General features: G+C 40.8%; 1 protein-coding gene across 12 annotated transcripts in view; it reads left to right on the top strand.

The window, feature by feature from the left end:
- The first annotated feature begins 338 nt into the window (after positions 1-338).
- Positions 339-16,806, top strand: part of HEATR5A (HEAT repeat containing 5A) — a 129,183-nt gene continuing 112,715 nt past the window's right edge. For 4 of the 12 annotated variants that reach the window (XM_055097456.1, XM_055097454.1, XM_063596178.1 and 1 more), the window contains exon 1: positions 10,780-10,835. The gene's annotated coding sequence lies outside the window, so the exon portion shown is untranslated. Of the gene's footprint in view, positions 838-10,779; positions 10,836-16,806 lie in introns of those variants that run through there. The other 8 variants (XR_010109794.1, XR_010109793.1, XM_063596179.1 and 5 more) reach the window with 3 other exon arrangements.

Genomic DNA, 16,806 nt, shown 5'->3' with positions numbered 1-16,806 from the left:
CTTTTACCATAAACAATATTATTGGGACAATTGGTAAAACGCCGAGTTACGTAAATGTTTTGATTTTGATGGTTATATTGTGATTATGTAGAAGGTGCTTAGGGACAATGTGGCATGGTGTCAGCAATTTAAATCTCAATTCAGGGAAAAAAAGTTCTTTGTACTATACTTGCAACCTTTTTGTAAGCTGGAGATAGATTCAAAATGAAACTTGAAAAATGACATTTAAAACGCTGAGTGTAGTGGGAAAATGCACATGACTCAAGGTAAGAGGCTATTAGTCTCAGTTCTGCCATTGACTTAGTATGTGACCTTGAGCAAGTCACTTTACCTCAGTCCTCACAGTCAAGGCTCTCTAGGGTCCCTTCCACGTCTAACATCTACCCCCACAGCACTGGCCCCGCCTGAATTTCTCCAGGCCCTTTAGGTGTCCCAGAGCTGCACCCAAAGACTCTGGCTTACGATAAAAACAGACAAAAATAGTTGTGGCCGGAATCTCCGGACTGAAAAACCGCTGTCCTAATCCTAACTTGGGCCGCAGTCTCCATCGCTCTTTCGACGGTGAAGCAGTCACGCCTGCCAGAGTGGGCGCTCGATGGCTCGGCGGCTAGCTGGCGGGGCCTTGGACCAACGGCGCGGCGCAGGGCGCGCTCCCAATCGCTAGCTCCCGCGGTGCTCGCCGCTGCGAGCTTTCCGGCCACGCCCCACGCGCGCCCCGCCCACCTCAATGCCTCGCTGTCGCCGCCGCCGGCAATTCCAGACTCTGCTAGGGTTAGCAGAGCAGCCGGGAACGTTGCTGGACCGGGACGCACGCTCAGCTGAGGAGGACCCCCAAAGGCAGGCAGTCGGGGATCCAGGGAGCGGGGACACCTCCGGGCGCGAGGGGGCTGTGTCTGGGCTGCCTGTTGGCTGGGAAGGAGAACGCACCAGGGCCGCTGTATGAGTTGAGCGCTCGGGGATCCCGGGAGTGGTCGCGGCAGCAATGTGATCGCGAAAGAAGCCGGTGGGAGAACCGGTCGAGGGGCTAGGTGTCTTGACCCTAAGGGCTGGAGTCCGCCGAGAAGGGGCTGACTGGGGCACAGGGTCGGCTGATAAACAGCGCGGTCCGTTCTTCCTCCTGGGCTACGGGAAAGTCTGGCTTCACCTGTGCACAACAGGTAGGCGTGGACTCTGCCCGCCAGCGGGAGCCGGGGTCGCCGGGCGTGTGGGGAAGGTCAGCAGGTCGGAGCCCGCCTCGCCAACTCGCCGCTCCCGGGACCCGCCCTGCGGCGTCCGCTGCGCCAGTGGTCAGCCAGGAGCCGGGCCCCGGCCCGGCCTTCGGGCGAGCTTCCTCAGAGGCCCGTTCGTTTTCTGCAGGAACCCTCAAAGAGAGTTCCCTGAAGGGAGCAGTGGAGAGTGTGGATATTTGCTTTCTAACTGTTGCAGTTCTCTCCAGGAAAGAAAGCTTTTCCTTTGGTGGCATTTGCTTAGTGTGAGGAAACATTTTCTTTCACCCTACTCTCGGCCAACGCGGCGTTATTTCAAGTGATTATAAAGTCTTTAGAAACTTTATAAAGCGTTTTATAGTGTTTATTTATCACAGTAATGGATACCTCTGGCAAGTTGGGATAATTTTCTTGACTGTCAAGTCAGATAATAATAAAATGGCTTGAGCTCCTACATTAAAGGTCATAGTTATCCATTGTTTTTATGTGCATTCATTTATTGAACAAATAGGCAGCACTTTTTTTGGGCTAGGCGCCCTTAAGGAATTTACAGCCTGAAAGATGTTAGAAGTTTAAGGAGGAAAAGAAGGGGCCCACAAGTACACTTAAGAACTTCCAGAGAAAATACTCCCAGTGAAATTACTTAAGCTGTAGGGAAAGCAGAAGTGTGGTTAGAATTGAGCATTAGTTGGATGGGGAGAGGAGAATTTTGTTTCATTTTCCAAACATTTTAGAAAGTATGTCTTTGAGAAAGTAATTTTAGATAAAGTATCGAAGCCGAGATTTGTGTTACATTTTAATGCCATTGACTTTTTTTTTTCCTTTCACTGATAAGCAGGCAGGATTTATAATATAAGAATAGTGACAGTTGGAGAATACTGTAGTATGGATTTGTTGTGCCTTGGAATGCAGTTGTTTTACCTAGATGACTATAGAATAGGAGAATAAGAAAAGACTCCTCACCTGAAAGTCAGGAGACCTGAATTCTAGCTTAAGTTCCCTCCACTATTTATGGATGTTAGATTAGGTCACTTTTTTAGTGTTATTCATTATTGTATCTGACTTTAGTCACAGAAAATACATGACTCCAAAGTACCTTTTTAATTCTTAAATTATTAATTAAAATTAACTACATTAAACTAATGAATATATTATCTACAGAAAAAAATTACTTTTTTACTTGTCTTTAACCAATACACTTACCTTTCTTCTTGCTTTGTTTCAAAAAGGTTGAGGTAGTTTATAATAGTCTTTCTTAACTATGAATAACATAAGGGTTAAATTCTGAATTTTTTAAATTCTAAAATTATTCTGAATTAAGCGTTTAATGACATCTGCATTTTTTTAAAAAGCTCTGTTGAGTCTTGTGTGGTTCATTAATTATCCCATAGTATAATTGAAGAGTTTGAACAATCCTTTAATGAGACAACAGTCCTCATATAAATAACACTTATGCTTTTTCAGGAGACATTGAGAAACTGTTATTAAATCTCATTTGAGAAATCAATTAACTGGGGCCAAAAAACTTAGTAAAGACTTGCCTGTGTCACTTAATTAGATCCCTTGTCTAGTTCTAGTGTTAAATTTTTGAATTAAAATAGTGCTCAGTAATCTACAGCCTGTGGGTCAAATCTGCTCTGCTGGCAGTTTTATAAAAGTTTTATTGAACACAACAATGCTCCTTCGTTATGGCTGTTCATGTTTTGTTTTTGAGTAGTTGTGATAGAGACCGTATGGCTCCCAAAGCCTGGAGTATTGTCTGGTCCTTTACAGAAAAAAATTAGCGGACCCCTGAACTAGAGCTCTTAAGTGCTTAATCACTAAATCTTTTGTAGGAGGAAATAGATTAAATTCAGTTTTAATTCTTCTGTTTGTTTGTTTTTGTTTTTATCGAGACAGGGTCTGGCTCTGTAGCCCAGGCTGGAGTGCAGTGGCGCGATCTTGGCTCACTTGCAAGCTCTACCTCCCCGGTGCAAGTGATTCTCCTGCCTTAGCCTCCCGAGTAGCTGGGAGTACAGGCATGCACCACCACGCCAGGCTAATTTTTGTATTTTTAGTAGAGACGGGGTTTCACCATGTTGGCCAAGCTGGTCTCCAACTCCTGATCTCAGGTGATCCGCCCGCCTCGGCCTCCCAAAGTGCTGGGATATTACAGTCGTGAGCCACTGCGCCCAGCCTCACTTTTACTTATTAATCTTGGTTTTTCATTATAATGTCAGGTAATTGTAGGACTCATAAATGCTTCTGGATCTGCAGTGTGTAATGATAGAGGAAGGGCATGGTTTTCCTGCTACATTTACCTAGTGTAAAGTTTTATAATTTCGGCAACTCCCTCCTTTTTTTTTTTTTTTTTTTTTTTTTTTTTGAGATGGAGTCTCGCTCTGTCCCCCAGGCTGGAGTGCCGTAGCGCCATCTAGGCTCACTGCAACCTGCGCCTCCTGGGTTCAAGCGATTCTCCTGCCTCAGCCTCCGGAGTAGCTGGGATTATAGGCGCGTGCCACCACGCCCATCTAATTTTTTTTTTCTTTTTTTGAGACAGAATCTCGCTCTGTCACCCAGGCTAGAGTGCAGTGGCGCGATCTGGGCTCGCTGCAAGCTCCGCCTCCCGGGTTCACGCCATTCTCCTGCCTCAGCCTCCCGAGTAGCTGGGACTACAGGTGCTAGCCACCACGCCCGGCTAATTTTTTTTGTTTTGTTTTTTGCTTTTGTTTTTGTTTTTTAGTAGAGATGAGATTTCACCGTGTTAGCCAGGATGGCCTCCCATCTTCTGACCTCGTGATCCGCCTACCTCGGCCTCCCAAAGTGCTGAGATTACAGGCGTGAGCCACCGCCCCGGCCAACTCTAGCCTTTTGTAAGCCTAGGGAAGAGGAAGAGTTTTTATATTTTCTCTAGCAACTGTGTTAAGTTTTAATTTAGATCTGGTATGGGAAATTTTTTTCGTTTAGTAAACTTCTCTCTTTTTACTATGCCATTCATAGGGTTTATCATAAGCAGCAGTAAGGTACCTTTACTCAAAGCAGGGGTTTTTTTGTTTTATTTATTTGTTTATTTTTATTTTATTTTATTTTATTTTTTGAGACAGAGTCATTGGAGTGTACTCAAGCGATCCTTCTACCTCAGCCTCTGAGTAGCTGGGACAACAGGCACATGCCACCATGCCCAGCTAATATTTTGTATTTTTTGTAGAGAGGCGGTTTTGCTATGTCGCCCAGGCTGTTCTCGAACTCCTGGGCTCAAGGAATCCCCTCATCTCGGCCTCCCAGAGTGCTGGAATTACAGGTGTGAGCCACCACATCTGGCCTCAAAAGAGTTTTTTAAACAGGAATCTAGTGATTCCTAGTTGGTCATAAGGTCAGACAGAATATTATTGGAAGTGTAACTGAACAAGAAATCAAACATATTTACAGTGAGAACCAAATGGAAAGTTAGAACTCTTTAAACAGATACCTAACAGATTGAAACAGGAGTATATATCCTGAATCATGCTTGGGCTTTTTTTTCTTTTTTTTTTTTAATGGTAACAACACAAAATATTTATTTCTAGAAAAGAAGCATAATATGGCCATATTAAAGCACTATATTAATTATTTGCCTAAGAAATTGTAGCTGGTTATGTGACAAAAGTGAAGGAAAACTTGAAAAAGGTGATAATTTTAAATATTTAAAGCTGTACATATACTTTTGCCAATCTTAAAACCATCAACCAGATGCGGTGGCTCATGCCTGCAATCCTGGCACTTTGGGAGGCCAAGGCGGGCAGATCACTTGAGGTCAGGGGTTTGAGATCAGCCTGGCCAACAGGGTGAAACCCCGTCTTTACTAAAAATACAAAAAAATTAGCCGGGCGTTGTGGCCGGTACCTGTAATCCCAGCTACTCAGGAGGCTGAGGCAGATAATTGCTTAAACTCGAGAGATGGAGGTTGCAGTGAGCCGAGATCGTACCACTGCACTCCAGCCTAGGCGACAGAGCGAGACTCCATCTCAAAAAACAAAAACAAAAATTAGCCAGGCATGGTGGTACACGCCTGGAGTCCCAGCTATTCAGGAGGCTGAGGTGGGAGAATCATTTGAACCCATGAGGTAGAGGTTGCAGTGAGCTGAGATCCTGCCACTGCACTCCAGCCTGGGCGACAGAGTGAGATCCTGTCTCAAAAAAAAGAAAGGGGAAAAAAAAACCCATAGTATGGTGCTAATTTTACTAAATTGTTGTTTTATGTGTGTAATGTATTTTTTCAGTAACTTAGTTGTCCTGTATTGCCCAAGTAATGCTTCTTAATGGGTAAATATACAATAGCATTTATATACTTTTCTGTTGCATTTGGAGGTTTCTACATGTTGAATATATGCATATTTGTGTGTCTGTACACAAAATAATACCTTACTCGAAACAAGTAATAACACCTTTTTTATGTAAATAAAATTACCAGAAAACTGAAGTTACCCATTGAATCACCAAAACTCTTAAAAAACTATTTTGGGAGGAAATCAGAAAAAAAGCAAAGCAGTTATACACGTACAAAATCCCTTAGTTCTAATTCTGGAGTCTAAAAGGCTCTGAAAAGTTTTTTTCTTAATTCATTTGGTAGCAAAACATGACCTGAACTGATGCAAAGGTATTTGCAGTCATTATCCCATCGTATGTGAATATGAATCTGCCTATCTTTTGCTGCAGAAATATCAGTTAGTTTGATTTACAGAGTGCTGCTCCAGACAATTGTGGGGATTTGATGGAACAGATGGTATGTTTACTGTATTCCATGAGTAGGACATGAAAGTGGCAGTCAGAAGGCAGAATAATACGGAGTTATTCCAGGGAGCTGTAGTTGCAAAGAGCCTAGCTGGACATCGGCAGGGAGTGAGAAACAGTGCCTGCCAAGGAAAGCCCTCAGGTGAGGCTCCAAGAGGTTAGAAATTTAGCTAAATTTTAGGTTAGGTAGCTAAATTTTATGAGGTAGGTTGTGAATTAAAAGTAGGAACCAGCCGGGCGTGGTGGCTCACGCCTATAATCCCAGCACTTTGGGAGGCCAAGGCAGGCGGATCACCAGGTCAGGAATTCAAAACCAGCCTGACCAACATGGTGAAACCCTGTCTCTACTAAAGATACAAAAATTAGCTGGGCATGGTGGTGCGCGCCTTAATCCCAGCTACTCAGGAGACTGAGGCAGGAAAATCACTGGAACCCGGGAGGCAGAGGTTGCAATGAGCTGAGATGGTGCCACTGCACTCCAGCTGGGGCGACAGAGTGAGACTCTGTCACAAACAAACAAACAAACAAGTAAATAAATAAATGTAGGAACCATGAGGAAGAGCCAGGACATTAGACCATAGTGTGGATTAAGGGTGAATCTGTGAATTCTAACTGGGATGTAAGAGACATGAACAATTAGAGGAGAGGGAAAAGGAAGATTCCAAAGCAGGTAGAGTCTAATGCCTAAACTTGGAAGTCCTAGATAGCAGATTGCACAAGCAACAGATACAAGGATTGACTCATTTTGAAAAGGGGGCAAGAATTTCTGGCCTCTCCTGTAAACCCTGATGTGCTGGAGGAATAATGGCATCTTGTACACTTTGCACCTGTATTAAGTAGCCCTATATTGCTCTGCTTTTAAAAATATCTGTATTCAATATTATTTGTCTCTTTCATCACTGTTAGCTTCCTGCTCTCAGTGGGTTTGCTCTTTTACTTTTAATGTGTTTCTCTACTCTATCTAGAATCCAAATAACTGGATTATTAGTCATGTCTAAACTAAGAATGAATAGGCTTTGATGGATTTATGTCAGTAAAATCCACGAGTTCTGAAACAATTGCTCTATAGACTTTGTTTTTTTACTTCCTGTTACTGGAATCTCAGTTAGGTACCAAGTAGTGTGATTGCTAGCTAGTGACTTTCAGAAGAGTGTGGTGGGAGATACAAGAAAAGTAAAACTTCTTAACTTAAAATCTGCCTCTGGCATTCCTAAAGGTCCAGAATGAAATCCCCCTTCCATGGAGAGATGGGAGAATTGGTGTGTGGAATGAAGCATAATAAAAATAGTCAAGAATAGCCAAAGACTAATACTTTTAGTACTTATTGATTTGCCGTCTAGATGGAAAGGGCCCTCTGAAAGCTGATGTGTCTGGAAGACATAACACTAACAAAAAGCCTCAAAGTACTGGAGACATAAAAGTGAAGTGATGAGAAAGAACAACAAAGTTAGAAGGATTGGATGCTTCACCAGCTATGGCAATAACTGTATTAGTAATAGCAGTGATTACTGTAGAGACTATATGAAGTAGTTGAAAGAATGTGGACGTTTAGACAGACAGACATGGACATTACCTTCTTCTTCCACTTAAGTAGCATTTCAGCCTTGGACAAATTTCTTAGCTCATTATCTTTCTATGTAAAATTAGAATAATAATATCTTAAGTTTCAGTATTACGAGGATTAAATGAGATAGTGAATTAAAAGGTTTTAGTACGTAATCCTCAAAAAATAATCATTTTTCTGTCACTGACATCTTAGAGTTGGTTCCTACTGCTCAGTCTTATCCCCTCCCACCCCCCAGAACACTTTCTTTTACGCTTTCGGGGTGTTCTCTTTTGTAATCTGGAAGGAGAATTGCTACAAACAGTTATAGTCCAATTAGGGCTCCCACTGGCAATCTCGCCATCATGGAATCCAGCTTCTACCATTTTTCTCATTCCTTACAATAACATGCAGTATTTTGGAAAAAAAAAAAAAAAAGAAGGCAGAGTAAATTCAGTCCCCAACCTGTAACCCTTTTTCACCCCACTTCTTATAAATTTCTTGTCCCGGTGTTAAATTCTTTGTCTTGGTAACTCCTGTTTCTCTCCTACTCCACCCTGACTTCTCTATCCTAATAGGATGTGCTCCCCATCAGTTCTTAGAGCAGTGTGTATTTGCTGTTCATATTGCTTTGTATTATGCAGTGGTGAGCGGCAACATTCTTCCCGTTCCTACCAAGTTTGCAGGAAATATTCTTGGCATCTTGGTACGCTGAATGTGTTTTCATTATATATTACAATTAGAAGTATTAGTGGTGTGCCTGGGGTTCGTCATAAGTTAGGTTTTTGTGGTACGAGTTAGAAAACATGGATTCATTTGACTGTGGGAATTCGTATTCAGAATTCCGTAAATCAAATTTTAAAATATATAGTACAACAAGCATTTTTAGTTTGTAAAGGATGTATATGTGAAAGTTACTTACAATTATAGAATAACACAAATTTTTTTTGAGATGGAGTTTGGCTCTTGTTGCCCAGGCTGGAGTGCAATGGCCTCATCTTGGCTCACCACAACTTTCACCTCCCAGGTTCAAGCGATTCTCCTGCCTCAAGCCTCCCAAGTAGCTGGGATTACAGGCGCCTGCCACCACGCCCAGCTAATTTTATATTTTTAATAGAGACAGAGTTTCTCCATGGAACTCCTGACCTCAGGTGATCCGCCTGCTTCAGCCTCCCAAAGTGCTGGAATTAACAGGCGTGAGCCACTGCGCCTGGCCACAGACTAACACAGATTTTTATGTGAATTGATAAATCTTAAATATACAAAGTTAAAACATCATATATTTGTCTTCTTTTTTTTTTTTTTGAGATGGAGTCTTGCTCTGTCACCAGGCTCCCGAGTAGCTGGGACTAGAGGCACGTGCCACCACGCCCAGCTAATTTTTGTATTTTTAGTAGAGATGGGGTTTCACCATGTTGGCCAGGATGAGCTCAATCTTGACCTCGTGATCCACCCGCCTCAACCTCCCAAAGTGCTGGGATTACAGGCCACCGCACCTGGCTGTCGTCTTTTTTCTTTATTTACATCTTTATGAGAAGATTCTGTTTATATAGATAATTTGATCCAAAATATTAATCAGAAATGCCCTCTTTTATGTAGAAGTATGACATTGATTGTCATTGATAGTGGAAATTATATATCCTTCTACTAGCAATAAATCATTTCAGGCTGCGTGCAGTGACTCAACGCCTGTAATCCCAGCACTTTGGGAGGCCAAGACGGGCAGATCACTTGAGGCCAGGAGTTCGAGACCAGCCTGGTCAACATGGTGAAACCCTGTCTCTACTAAAAATACAAAAATTAGCCGGGCATGGTGGCACATGCCTATAATCCCAGCTATTTGGGAGGCTGAGATACGAGAATAGCTTGAACCTGGGAGGCAGTGCTTGCAATGAGCCAAGATTACACCACTGCTCTCTAGCCTGGGCAAGAGAACGAGACTGTCTTAAAAAAAAAAAAGAAAGAAATCATTTTATAATATGAACAAAAAAGAAAATTTTAAATTTTTTGACGTATGCTAGTCTTTAATGATTAGTATTTCAAAGATTGTATTCTATAGAACACCAATTCTATGAGATTCCTGGCTGGGGAAAAAAGAAAAAGGGAGTGGAGGAGAGGCCTATGGTTAAAACATGTTTAGAAACATCAGATGCTCTATCTGCACACCCTCTTGGCAGTACATAGTGCACATTACCATGTTACATGTATGGAGAAACTGGTGAAGAAAACTGACAACGAGGCATTTCCCAAAACCATTTCAACTTAGATTTCCCCCTCTTCCCACAGAATACATGTTTTCATTCTTCTGGCAGCATTCCACAAAGTACTCTTGGTAAACACTGCTTTATCTGAAGGTTTCTCTTAACATGTAAAACTTCTGCACTCGTAGTTTTCTTTACTTTTTTTTCCTCCCATTAAGCCTTTTGCACTCCTGTGCATTTGTAGTTTTCATGGTTTTATATGACAGCCTAGTATTCTTTGAATATGTCAAATTTTAACCATTTCTCTTGTGTTGGACTTGTAAGTGCTTTTGAATTTTCACTGGAATTACAGTTAATTACAGTGCTGTAATTAATACTTTTATACTTATATTTTCCTTTTTCTTATGAATTTTCAAAAACTGGATGTTTTTGTCAAATGGTTTTGATATTTTTGTAACCTCTGATAAATAATATTTTTTTCTAAAAGAGTTGAACCATTTGTACTGCCACTATTTATATTAAACTATCAGCTTTTCTAAAATTTCAGCATTGGCTATAAAAGTTTTTGCATTTTTCATATTTAGATTTAATATGCATAGTTTTGAACCACTCAGCTAAATCAAATTATTTCCTATTGAGCTTAAATCATTATTATATTGTTAACATTTCAAATTTTTAACTAATGATAGCCAATTTATTTGTAGGGTTGTTATAGAGAATTAGAAAGACTAATATTAAGTTCATACAAAATAATATCCTAAGTTTGAATTTCATTTTCAGAGATTTTTCTGCTGTTTTCTGAGGCAAGTGATTTTTTTTAGCCTAATTTTAAAGTATTTTATTGTAGAAAGAAGGAAGCAAGATATTTCAGATTCAAAGATGGAATTGATACAGACAAGATTTTTAAATTATCAAGTTATAACTGTGTTAAAGAACTCTAACATTATAAATGACTTGCTTCTTATCCATTTTACCCTAAAACTAATAAAGTGTACCAGTTAAGTGTCAGCAAACCAGCTTTAGGATTCTGCCTAGAGATGTATACAGTACTGTAACAAAAGGACTTAATTTTCTTTATACCAGGGGCAGCCTTCTTTAAGCAACATCTCAAGTGTGGCCTAATGCTCTGTGTAACTGGTGAGTTCCTGTTTTTGTAACGTATAATTTTGCAAAGCCTAAATCACAAATGAAAATCTGAGGTCAGGGTAGAATAATCTAGCTTCCTTCTAGATGAAAGCTAATTACTGTATTTTTGGGAAAGGTTTAGATTTTAGGATTTATCTGTGTTTCTTGAATTGTGGGAGTTCTTGACAGTTGGGGTTTTTTCTGTTTGTTTACTTCATGCTTTTTGTTCAGAACTGAGGAACTAAGACTATAGGGTGAGTTGAAACTGTTACGGTGTCTTTTAGAGAAGTAAAAGTCAAAGAAAAATAATTGAAATTTAAGTCTGAGACGTATCCCAACGCTTCAGGTACTTGACACATTCTGGAATTAGTTTCATTTACTGTTTAGTAACTTTTTTGTTTTGTGAATTATTTTCATGCTCCAGAAGGAAGACACTAACAAACCAATCCAATAAACCTATCTTATCTCGTGTCCAATGTCCTCTTTGATTATTTGTGATTTTTCCCTTTTCCGCCCTTGAAATGATATAATCATTTTAAGGAACTAAAATGACCAAGAAGATTAGAATACTTTTTTCTCCCAATAAATTTCAACATATGTTTCCGTCCATACCAAAATAGACCTGTAAACTCTAGAGAGAGAAAATTATATTAGCAGTTTCTATCAGGACCAGAATAAGCAGCAGCCTGTATATTTGTTGACATTGTTGAAGGTGCTTACACTATCATGCCTAAATAAAATTGAAGTTAACTCATTTCCAAATGAATTAAAACCAACCCTTGTTGATAATATGGTTGGTTTTGTTTGTTTTGAGACAGGGTCTTGCTGAGGCTGGAGTGCAGTGGCGCGATCTTGGCCCACTGCAGCCTCCATCTCCCTATCTCAAGGGATCCTCCCACCTCAGCCTCATGAACAGCTGGGACTACAGGTGTGCACCACCACACCCAACTAACTTTTGTATGTTTTGTGGAGACAGGGTTTTGCCATGTTGCCCAGGTTGGTCTTGAACTCCTCGGCTCAAGTGATCTGCCAGCCTTGGCTTCCCAAAGTGCTGGGATTACAGGCATGAGCCACTGTGCCTGGCCTGATAATACGGTTGTTAACTGCTCTTAGATATGGTTTTGGAGTAAGTTACTTTAGAAAAGAAAACTCTGAGGCCGGGCATGGTGGCTCATGCCTGTAATCCCAGCACTTTGGGATGCCGACGCGGTTGGATCACCTGAGGTCAGGAGTTCAAGACCAGCCTGACCAATATGGTGAAACCCTGTCTCTACTAAAAATACAGAAGTTAGCCAGGCCTGGTGGCATGTGCCTGTAGTCCCAGCTGCTCTGGAGGCTGAGACAGGAAAATCACTTGAACCCGGGAGGCGGAGGTTGCAGTGAGCCAAGATTGTGCCATTGCACTCCAGCCTGGGCAACAGGGTAAGACTCCATCTTTATAAAAAAGGAAAGAAAAGAAAACTCTGGCCCTAGAATATTGGTGCCCTGCTGGTTCCTTTTTCTGTTAGTAGTCAATAATATACATATGTGTTACTCTAGGCTAATAAAGTCAGTAGGCTTAATACAGAGCCAATCGAAAGGAAAGAATACTATGCAAAGTACAGACATTAGTACATACACTATGTCTGATATTTGAAGACTGGTACTTAAGTTGAATCACATAAATTGTCAAGCCAGCCTTTTTTTTCACCTATAAAAATGGCAGTTTCATATAGTTCAACTTACTCATAGCTTAGTGGTTCTTCAATTTTTCCATTAAAATAGTATTCTTATCAGCAAAAGGGAGTGATTTTTGTTAAAGGACATCTAGAAAGGCATTATCATTCTCAGGATTTCTTTGAAGTCTCATGTTTTATCTTGAAGTGTTTTATTAATTTTGCCTCCTATTATGCATAAATCTGTATTTTAATATAAAATAATGTTAAAAATTAATGCTTAGGGAAAACTTTAAGTAAAATTTGACCCTTTAGTCTAAATTTGACCTCTAGCATAGTAATATGCTTCATAATCTGTTGGCACAATGCTGGAGTTATCCCAATTTGAAAAGCATAATTTGGATGTTACCTTGGTACCTTAGGTCTAGTTTGCAGTGCCTACTTTTCTCAACATAAAAGACCTCTGGTATGAAAATGATGACTGAGTAACTAGGAGTATCTATCATGTACAAAGTACAGACAGTTTTGAGAGAAGCAAATAGTGCCCAGAGAAATACCTAGTCTAAAAGCATTTAAATACCTTTATAACTTAGTTCAGTTATTGGCGTTAGGGTAAGCACATACAATGTTTGGCTGTAAAGTAATGGAATTAACATTCTTGTGTAGCTTTTAAAAATATATTAATAGGGCCGGGCATGGTGACTCACCCCTGTAATTCCAGCACTTTGGGAGGCCAAGGCGGATGGATTACCTGAGTTCAGGAGTTCGAGACCAGCCTGACCAACATGGTGAAACCCTGTCTCTACTAAAAATACAAAATTAGCCAGGTGTGGTGGTGGATGCCTGTAATCCCAGCTACTTGGGAGGCTGAGGCAGGAGAATTGTTTGAACCTGGGAGGTGGAGGTTGCAGTGAGCCGAGATCGCACCATTGCACTCCAGCCTGGACAACAAGAGTGAAACTCCATCTCCAAAATACATATATATATATATATAAAATAAGTGATGATAACAGGTACATGTTAATGTTTCTCCTTGGAACAGTTTGCTTAGGTCTAGAAGTTGCTAGGTGCTGGCAGCATTTTGACTAATACTTCATACTATATTGCATTCATGGAGAGTCATAATATACATTAACCTAATTAAATAGCCTGAGAAATCTTGTAGGTAAAAATCCCTAACTTTGTCTTAATGCAAGATTCCCAAGTTTATTATTACACCAAGGAACCTGATGTTCTGTCTTTGGGAAACAGTGTACTCTAGTTCCGTATATCCGCAAATGATGTACAAAATGTAAGCTTTTTAAAAAATGACTTGCTTTGGGTTTCTTTGTTTTTTGATCACGGCTTGCTGTTGCCTCAACCTCCTGGGCTCAAGTGATCTTCTTACCTCAGCCTCCTGAGTAGCTGGGACTGCAGGTGTGCACCACCATGCCCAGCTAATTTTTTTATGTTTTGTAGAGATGGGGTCTCATTATGTTGCTCAGGCTGGTCTTGAACTCATGGGCTCAAGCAACCCTCCTGCTTTGTCCTCTCGAAGTGCTGGGATTATAGGCGTGAGCCACTGTGCCCGGCCCTACTTCTCGCTTTTTTTTTTTTTTTTGAGACAGAGGTTCACTCTTGTCACACAGGCTAGAGTGCAATGGAATGCAATGGCGTGATCTTGGCTCACTGCAACCTCTACCTCCCGGGTTCCTGGGTTCAAGCGGTTCTTATGCCTCAGCCTCCAGAGTAACTGGGAATACAGGGATATGCTACCATGCCCGGCTAATTTTTTGTATTTTTGGTAGAGACAGGGTTTCACCATGTTGGCCAGGCTGGTCTCGAACTCCTGATCTCAGATGATCCACCTGCCTCGGCCTCCCAAAGTGCTAGGATTATGAGCGTGAGCCACTGGGCCTGGCCTAACTTCTCACATTTTTGAGGAGCTTGATTGGATGAAAGGGTGGCAGCATAGTATGTTGTGGTTAAAACAAATCTATCTGAAGTCAGATTGCTTAAGTGCACACCCAGGTTCTGTGTGACCTTGGGAAAGTCAGTTAGCTTCTCTGTGCTTCAATGTCCTCATCTGTAAAATAGGGCTAATCAAAATAGCTGCTTCATGGACAATTTGGCAGATTATTCAAGGAAATAATGTAAAGTACTTAGAGTACTGCTTAGACTATAATAAGTAAGCAGTAAATATTAGCTGCTTCTGTTAAATATAGCTGGCATTACATTTGGAGCAGCAGGTTTATGAAATCCTTTTTTCAAGTGGCAACCAACTATACTTTGAAAAATATATTTAAATATATTGACATATGTGTTTACTTGTAGGAAATCACCTTATAATCTCAACAGAAACATAAGGGAAACTAAGAGAAAAATTAGAAAAATAAGCATTTCTCAGGTATATGTAGGGTTGTGGTTATTTTAAAACGTATAGCAGATAACATTGACTGAATTTGTATTCATCTTCCTGATGAGGTAAGACTTCAGGTAAGAGCAGCAGCCATCTGTTTGCAAAATGCCCTTGCTTATCACATTGGTAGTGCGAATGTGGAGCTCTCAGGTGCATTTTAGACTTGTGAGTTTTAGATGCGAGATTACCAACATGAATTGTCTACTTCCTTTAGGAGTAATTTACATAAGGAATGTATTGAGGGCATTAGAGATGACTTTATGACCTGCTTATGATCTCAAGCTTTTTACTGAATAATTTATCATCACATTGTGTTAGCTATTTTGCTTCTTGATAGATCATTTTACACCACAATATTGCTGCTGCCTAAGGAAAAAAAATGTCTCTTCAGCAGATCCTAATGATTTCTAGAAAGGGTAATTTGATTCTGAAGATAGGATTTTGACTTGCCCTGGTATTAATAAGAAATTTTCTCTATGATACTGTGGTTATTTCCACCCCCCAAACAATCATAGATACTAAGTGCAAACTTGCTTTTCGCCTTTTCTGTATTTAGTAGGGTTCTTCCAGAAATTATTTCTGTAGCATTTATTAACTGTATCCTTAATTGTGAATATTTTGGCTAGTTCACTTTGATAATTGAACAAAGGAAAGGAGGGTTTTTTAAAACAAGCTAGAATTTTTGTTGCTTCAGTAAAAATGAATGTTTAGCAGCATTGTTTATATTCCTTTGTTGTTGTTGTTCAAGACAGAGTCTCACTCTGTCCCCCAGTCTGGAGTGCAGTGGTGTGATCCTGGCTCGCTGCAACCTCTGCCTTCAGGGCTCGAGCGATACTCCTGCCTCAACCTCCCAATCAGCTGGGACCGCAGGTGCACACCACCATGCTTGGCTAATTTTTGTATTTTTCGTAGAGATGGGGTTTTGCCGTGTTGCCCAGGCTGGTCTCAAACGCTTGAGTTCAGGTGATCTGCCTGCATTGGCTTCCCAAAGTGCTGGGATTACAGGTGTGAGCCACCACACCTGGTCACATCGTTTATATTCTTTGTTCTGTAAAAGTGACATTTTTGAAAATGACCTAAGATTTTCTTTCTCTTTCTTTTGTCTTTTTTTTTTTGGTGGAGACAGTGTCCCACTGTTACCTAGGCTGCTCTCAAATTCCTGGCCTCAGCAGTTCTCCTGCCTGGGCCTCTCAAAGTACTGGGATTACAGGCATGAGCCATCGCACATGGCACTGGACCCAGATTTTTTCTTTTTTTTATTTTGAGACAGGGTCTCACTCTTCACCAGGCTGGAATGCAGTGGTGTGGTCATGGCTTACTGAAGCCTCCACCTCTCTGGCTCAAGTGATCCTCCTACCTCAGTCTCACAAGTAGCTGGGACTACAGGCACGCGCCACCATGCCTGGCTAATTTTTTAATTTTTTGTAGAGACAAAGTCCCTCTATGTTACCCAGGCTGGTCTCGAACTCCTGGACCCAAGACTCAAGCGATCCTTCTGCCTCAGCTGCCCGAAGTGCTGGGGTTACAGGTGTGAGCCACTGTGCCTGGCCCTGGACCCAGATTTTTATGTGCTATCTTCTTATGTTTAAATGTTAGCCCCAATGCATTGCAGGCAGTCTTGACCAACAGGGAACCAGTTTGTGACTACTGTCTTTTAAAGAGGCTTCTTTCAGTTATGTTATAATTATGATGAGCTGATACTCTAAGTAATTTCAAACAGGTAAACTGTTGGAGAAAAACATGAAAAAATGAAAAGCCTTTCCCAAGTCTGTCATCTAGTTTTCTAATACCTCTTTAGTTACTGGCTTCTCTGTAAAAGTATGAGGTTTGTTTAGGGAAATGTAAGATATGTAGTATAAATATTTTAGTTAAATTAGCCATAGCATTTTATCTACATTCCTATGAAATTCCAATTAACATGTTTCTATTT

The sequence above is a fragment of the Pan paniscus genome, chromosome 15 (assembly GCF_029289425.2).
Source record: "Pan paniscus chromosome 15, NHGRI_mPanPan1-v2.0_pri, whole genome shotgun sequence".
Lineage (NCBI taxonomy): Eukaryota > Metazoa > Chordata > Mammalia > Primates > Hominidae > Pan > Pan paniscus.
This window is presented reverse-complemented; position numbering and strand designations above follow the sequence as displayed.